This window comes from Octopus bimaculoides, chromosome 9 (genome assembly GCF_046866305.1).
Source record: "Octopus bimaculoides isolate indiv1 chromosome 9, ASM4686630v1, whole genome shotgun sequence".
Classification (NCBI taxonomy): domain Eukaryota; kingdom Metazoa; phylum Mollusca; class Cephalopoda; order Octopoda; family Octopodidae; genus Octopus; species Octopus bimaculoides.
Genome location: NC_142936.1, coordinates 2,932,656 through 2,940,155, shown reverse-complemented (window position 1 = coordinate 2,940,155; position 7,500 = coordinate 2,932,656). Strand labels below are relative to the sequence as shown.

The 7,500-nt window shown below is 37.7% G+C and overlaps 1 protein-coding gene across 14 annotated transcripts in view; it reads left to right on the top strand.

Moving 5' to 3' along the window:
• Window positions 1-7,500, top strand: part of LOC106869147 (5'-AMP-activated protein kinase subunit gamma-1) — a 481,652-nt gene that overhangs the window by 297,706 nt on the left and 176,446 nt on the right. The window lies entirely within an intron of this gene.

Here is a 7,500-nt window from a genome sequence, read left to right as displayed (position 1 = left end):
AGGTGTCTTTAAGCGTTTGGTAACTAAGGCAACAGTAGTATCCATTCTATGTAGGCAATTATACATAATCCATAAGAAAACCAAACTGTTTTGTTCACTCGAATGAAGTTGCAGGCACATCAAGGGCAGGGAACCTTCTAAGTGTCAGGAACGAAATATGTGAGATTCTATGGGAGGACATCTGTGCTGAGAAAAATTCATAACTTTTGAAATTATGGTTTTGGTCTTAAGGCTCCAACTTTTTTTATGAAAGAGTATATTTTTTATTTTTTGCTTGTTTTAGTCATTAGACAGCAGTCATGCTGGAGCAATGCCTTAAAGAATTTTAGTTAAACAAATAGATCCCAGAACTTTTTTCTTTCTAATCCTGGTATTTATTTTACTGGTCTTCTTTGCTGCCATGTTACAGGGATGTAAACACACCAACACCGGTTGTCAGGACACATAAACACACACATAAATATATATATTTTTCATCATCATTTAACGTCTGTTTTACATGCTGGCACGGGTTGGACTATGTATGTATATGTATATGTATATATATATATATATATATATATATCATGGGCTTCATTCAGTTTCCATGTACCAAATCCAATCACAAAGCCTTGGCTCAAGGCTATAAGTAAAAGATACTTGCCCAAGGTGCCACGCAATGTTTTTATCTTTTCAACCCTCCCACCACCACCATCATCCCACCCCCTCAAGCATAAAAGGCACCGGTAGCTAAGGATGTTGTCCATCACACCACAATCTTAGAATCTGGTACTCCACAGCTGCAGTCTCTACTCTTCCCAACATCCAGCCATCCATCCATCATTCGCCAACAGAGGCATCCATCTGTCTTTGGTTGCTCTCCTCAATTGTTAGCTATCTATTTCAAGAGCTCTTGTAAGATAAGCTTGATAAATACTTCTGTGAGGGTCTGATTGCTTTGTATGATCAATCTTTTGACAAACAAGTTGCTCTCTTTCAGCTGATATTTTAACTGAAATGATGCAAGTTAATCTGGGCATTGTTATTATTATTCTCATTTGAAAATGAATACTAATTCATTCTTTGGTATGATTTAGTGGTATGCATTGCACATGTCAGGGCTGTTCCTTCATGCATGACACTAAATCCGTGCATCCACGCATTCACCAGTTCATCTGTCCATCCATCCATCCACGTGTCCATCCATCCATCTATACATATATTTCTAGCAAGTCCAGTGATCATTAATAGGCTCTCTCACAGACCTGAGAATGGTTTTGTGTAGTAGTAGTAGTAGCAGGGGCAGCAGCAGTGGGAGCAGTACTGCATTCTGGGTCTCCCTTGAGTTATTGCAGAGGCAGTGTGTCTCAACCTTTTTACCCTTGCGTAACCCCTTAAAATAAATTACATGTCTCAAGGAACCCCTGCAGCCCTCCCCCCTAAAAAAAAAAACCATATACCATATCTTTCTCATATTTTTTCAATGTAGTTCATATCGTAAATATCATATATATATATATACATATATACAATCGTAAATGCTACTCTCATCTCTGCTTCTTCTTCCTTTGTTATCTATTTAATTAAAGACATACCAGTGAAAACCAAGAGTTTCCCATTGTTATATCCATTTTCTTCTCCTATATATATATATATATATATATATATATATATATATATATATATATGTATATATCTATATATATATATATATGTATATATCTATATATATATATAATTATATTTGAAACGTAAAACCACCTTTCTTTCTTTCTCTGAGCGTCTGCTCATACTTTGCATGTACCACGTCCTTGTGTTGTTTTTTCTTGTGTATTTTCTTCGTTTTTTTTTTTGATTAATTATATATATGTATGTATGTGTGTGTGTATATATATATATATATATATATATATATATATATATATATATAGGGTGTCCATAAATTACAGACATCACTAAATGTATCCTCAATGGTTGTTATGTTTTTTTTGATAACATAATAGGTTAGATAGAATGATGTCTATATTACAATAACCAATAATATGTCGTGCATGTATAGTAATATTACGATCATGAAATTAGCATCAGCTTATCTCGCTTTTTCTTGCGGAACCCCTACGAAACTTTTGCAGAATCCTGGGGCTCTGGAGAACCCCGGTTGAGAAACACTGTTGTAGAGCATCAAAAGTTAATTGAGGCTGAAGTTATTTTCTAGTTTTTTCCCTCCATTATTCTGCTGTGATATTGCTTGGTGAGGTTTTTGTTGATGGCGTCGGTGTCAGGTGTTCAGCATCATAATGATTCTTTCTAATTTTGGCACAAGGCCAACAATTTTGAGGGGAGGGGGAAGTCAGTTACGTTATCCCAGTGACCAACTGATGCCCTTCTTTTTATCGACCCTGCGAAGATGGACAACAAAGGCAACCTTAGCAGAATTTTAACTCAGAAAGTTAAAGAGATAAAAAAAAAAATGCGGATAATCATAATAACAACCAAAAACAACATCATCCTCTTCTTCTTCTTCATCCTTCTCCTCTTCTTTCCTCTCCTCATCTTCCTTCCTTCTTCATCGTCCTCCTCCTCCTCTCCCTCATCTTCATCTTCTATATCTTCCTCTTCTTCTTCATCATCGTCCTCTTCCTCCTCTTCATCTTCCTTCTCCTCTCCTACTTCTTCCTCCTCCTCTTCGTCCTCTTCTTCTTCGTCATCGTCCTCTTCCTCCTCTTCATCTTCCTTCTCCTCTCCTTCTTCCTCCTCCTCTTCGTCCTCTTCCATATCTTCCTCTTCTTCATCGTCATCGTCCTCTTCCTCCTCTTCCCTTATTCATCTTCCTTCTCCTCTTCTTCTTCCTCCTCCTCTTCATCCTCTTCTATGTCTTCCTCTTCTTCTCCGTCCTCCTCGTTTTTCTTCCTCTTCTTCCCCATCCACTTCATCCCCCCTCCTCTGCCTCCTCCTTGCTATCAAAATCAAAAACCCCCACTAAAATCAGCCATGAAGGACTTGCATTTCAAGCTGTCCTTCCATCTCTATTAACATTTTATCATTTCATTTACTGCTTGTTTTAAGGAAATATTTTATCTGCTGATTACATCTAAACCTGTTTGTTATGTAAGAGGAGGTGGAGTTTGCTTCGAATGGTGCCACTTCTTCAGTTTCAGGTTATCATCTTGACTCAACTACTTTTTGCAGTTTATTTAGCGCCACCATCATTGAATTACTTGCCATAACAAATCTTCAACATCTCTCGTCTCATTGAAACATGGCCCCACCAATTTTCAAAATAAATATTTTTGAAAACAGCTTCAATAAAAACATAACATCTGTTTAATAGTTCCAACATCTGTCTGTATATGTATGTGAGTATGTGAGTATGTCTGTGTGTATATAACTACATAAGAATAATTTGTACTATATATCTCTGTGTGTGTGTGTGTTTGTTTGGATTTGTATATGTATGTTATGATACTTGTGCACAAGAGTGTGTGTGTATATATATATATATATATGCATGTATATATATATATATATATATATATATATATATATATATATATATATATATGCATGTATATATATTATTATGATTGACCGTTGACTGAACACTATTCAATTTTTTTTCTCCGTGTTTTTCTCCTTGTCTCCGTATTCTTTCTGTTGAAGAGCGTAGCTCGAAACGTCAAAGACTTTCTGTATTCCCGAGCGTCATACTAATATATACTTTTGTTATTTACACCACCTGTCCTCGTCTGTTGTTATTTTTTGTATATTCTCCCATATATATATATATATATATATATATATATATATGTATGTATGTATGTATGTATGTGTCTGTTTGTATATGTATGTATGACTGTGTGCTTGTCTGTAATTACGTAGACTTGGTGATAATTGACATGTAATTATGTTTTATGTAATTAAATGTATATTATTAGAGATTCATGCATATAATAATTGCTTCAAATGTTGGCACAAAGCCACCAATTTTGAGGGGTGGGCTAAGTCAGTTACATCAACCCCAGTGCACAACTGGTACTTATCTTTATTGCCCTCAGAAGGATGAAAGGCAAAGTCAACCTCAGTAGCATTTGAACTCTGGAACGTAATGAGCCAGAAAAAAATGCCACTGTGCATATTTTCTGAAATGCAAATTATTCCACCAGCTCACCACGTTCTTCACACAGAGAACAGAATACTGATGACAGTATGTGTAGCTCACACACACAGGGAAAGGAACAAACAACCAGAGTGAATCACCATCATTTAATGCCCTTTTTCCATGCTGGCATGGGTTGGATGGTTTTGCATGGTTTCTACAGCTGGATGCCCTTCCTAATGCCAACCAATTTACAGTGTGTACCGGGTGCTTTTTCATGTGGTACCAACAAAAATCCATGTTTCGTCATAATTGTCGTTTAATGCCCGTTTTCCATGTTGGCATGGGTTGGACAGTTTGACTGAGAACTGGTAAGCCGGAAGGCTCCAATCTGATTTGGCAAGCTTTCTACAGCTGGATGCTCTTCCTAATGCTAACCACTCTAAGAGTGTAGAGGGTGCTTTTAACATGCTACCAGCACGGGAGCCACACACACAGGCATGCACACACACAGAGGTACGCGCATGTCCAACCACTGGTGTGTAGGTGGGCTGAAGGGCTGCAAATGAAATTGGGGGGAAAAAAAACCCACTTGGCACATGTATAAGGTCTGTGTGTATGTATACATGTGTGTATATTTATTTTATATATGTACACACATACATGTATATACATACGCATCTCTCTCTGTGTATATATGTGTGTTGTGTGTATTTTTATATATATATATATATATATATATATATATATATATACATACATATACACATACATATATACATACATATATATATGTATGTATTCAGTGTGAGGAAGGGCATCCAGCTGTAGAAACTTTGCCAGATCAGATTGGAGCCTGGTGCAGCCTTCTGGCTCACCAGTCCTCAGTCAAACCGTCCAGCCCATGCCAGCATGGAAAGTGGACGTTAAACGACGATGATGATGATGATGATTCATATATGCGTATACACACATACATGCGCACATGTACACACAAATATCAATACCACATGGCAATGTCATGTAATAGACCATTTAGCATTTCAAGACAAAGTAACTATTTGTAACCACTGTACTATTAGGCAAATATAGAAATTATTGTTGTTGTTGTTGTCGTCCTCATCTTTGATGATGCTGTTGTTTTTCGTCCAGCTATTTAGTATCTGTTTCATCCATTATAGCAGCACAGTGACTAATAACTCTCCAGTTTTAGTTCTTCACCAACTTAAATATTTCTCTCTGTCTATTTATCTATTATAAATCTTTGCTTCTTTGCATTCATCCGTCCTCTGCTTCCTTCCTGCCTTCCTTCCTTTCGTTCCATTGTAGATGTGGAACAGCCAGATATGTATGTTGTTGCGGCTTTTTTTTTTTTTACTCCCCTTCTTTTAACCACAGTTAAAATGAAAAATAACTCACTAAATCAGAAAGCAAACTTCTGCCAAAAATATGTTTCGTCTGTCTCTAGAAATTTAGTAAAACATACAACAAAATAACTGTGTGTCTATGTCTATGTAGACGTGAATGTTATATATCATGTAGAAGAACATGGGTGCATGAATGGAGGCATGACTGTGTGGTTAGAGTCAATCCAGCCAGATAATGTATTTAATCTTTCAGTAGGTATGGCTGTGTGGTAAGAAGCTTGCTTCCCATGGCGGTGAGCTGGCAGAAACGTTAGCACGCCGGGCGAAATGCTTAGCGGTATTTCGTCTGAGTTCAAATTCTGCCGAAGTCAACTTTGCCTTTCATCCTTTTGGGGTCGATTAAATAAGTACTAGTTATGCACTGGGGTCGATATAATCCACTTAATCCGTTTGTCTGTCCTTGTTTGTCCCCTCTGTGTGTAGCCCCTTGTGGGCAATAAAGAAATAAGAAACTTTAGCACGCCAGGCAAAATGCTTTGCAGTATTTCATCTGTCTTTACATTCTGAGTTCAAATCCCGTGAGGTCAACTTTGCCTTTCGTCGTTTCGGGCTCGATAAATTAAGTACCAGTCGCATTTCAGGCCTTGTGCCTAGAGTAGAAAAGAATATATTTGTGGGGAAGAAAGCAGTGAGCTGGCTGAACTGTTAGCACTCCGGGCGAAATGCTTTGCGGTATTTCACCTGTCTTTATGTTCTGAGTTCAAATTCCGGTGAGATAGATACAAATGGAATCCCAGTTCTGCTTGTCCAGGGTCAACTTTGCAGGAAACAACAGCAACATCCATTATCACTGCTCCCACTTATAATCGAGTTCATAGAATGCGTTGTATTGATTTCAAGGGCCAAAACGCACAGAGACACTGACCCATCTTTTCTTTTCCTGTGCAACCATTGCACCACCACCACCACCACCACCACCACCACCTAGACCTGGGGCTAAACAATGACAACAACAAACCAACAACTATTACCACCACCACCACCACCACCACCACTAGTAGTTTGTTTCTGCATTAGGTCTCCCCCCCCCCAGCTCTGCTGATAACATCAATATTTTCTCATTGAAGTGCAATTATCTGTAATGAAATGTAACAGGTTTCAGCAATCCAGGTTTTTGTAATCTGTTGTCAAACCCACCCAACCATGACCACCACTACCACCAATAATGCACTGCACATTCATGATTAATCTCACTACTAATGACCTTTCCACTTCTTGCTTCTCTTTCTTATTTTTCTTCTTTTCACCTTTTTCTTCTTTCGTTCTTCCTTTCTTTTCATTCTTCATCTGCTTTTTTCATCATCATCATCATCATCATCATCATCATCATCATCATCATCGTTTTAATGTCCACTTTTCCAAGCTCACATGAGGCAGATGGAATTTTGTGTTGAGGCGAATTTTCTACTGTTGACTGCTTTACCTGTTGCCAGCCCTCACCTTCGTTTCCAAACGAAGTAATATTTCCTCAACGCTGGACATGTTTTTAAAACTGGAGCCTGGTGCAACCTTCCGGCTTGCCAGTTCTCAGTCAAACTGTCCAACCCATGCCAGCACAAAGAGTTTCTTTCAGTTTCTGTCTACGAAATCTACTCCTAAGGCTTTTCTTTGTCCTGGGACTGTAGCAGAAGACACTTGCTTAAATCGTTATCATCATCATCATCATTATTATTATTATTATTATTTATGGTTTCCTTTCACTATAACTTTATTTCAGCTGCTTTAGTACCGGGCATTCTCCAGAGGTCAAGAGTTGCAAGGGCACTTTTGTTTTGCTATGCATGCTAAAATCAGCACCATATTAATTCCATTTTAGATAGAAAGTGCTTTCCGTAGTACATGGGCTCTACCCATCAAGATTATCTTTTGTAGCTCACAGAAATTGGAGTTACCAGGGAGTTGCTTAATATACTTCTTAGCTCCCTTTATTATTATTATTATTATTATTATTAATATAGAAAGGATTGAGGTAACTCTTCCTGAAGATTTACCTCAATC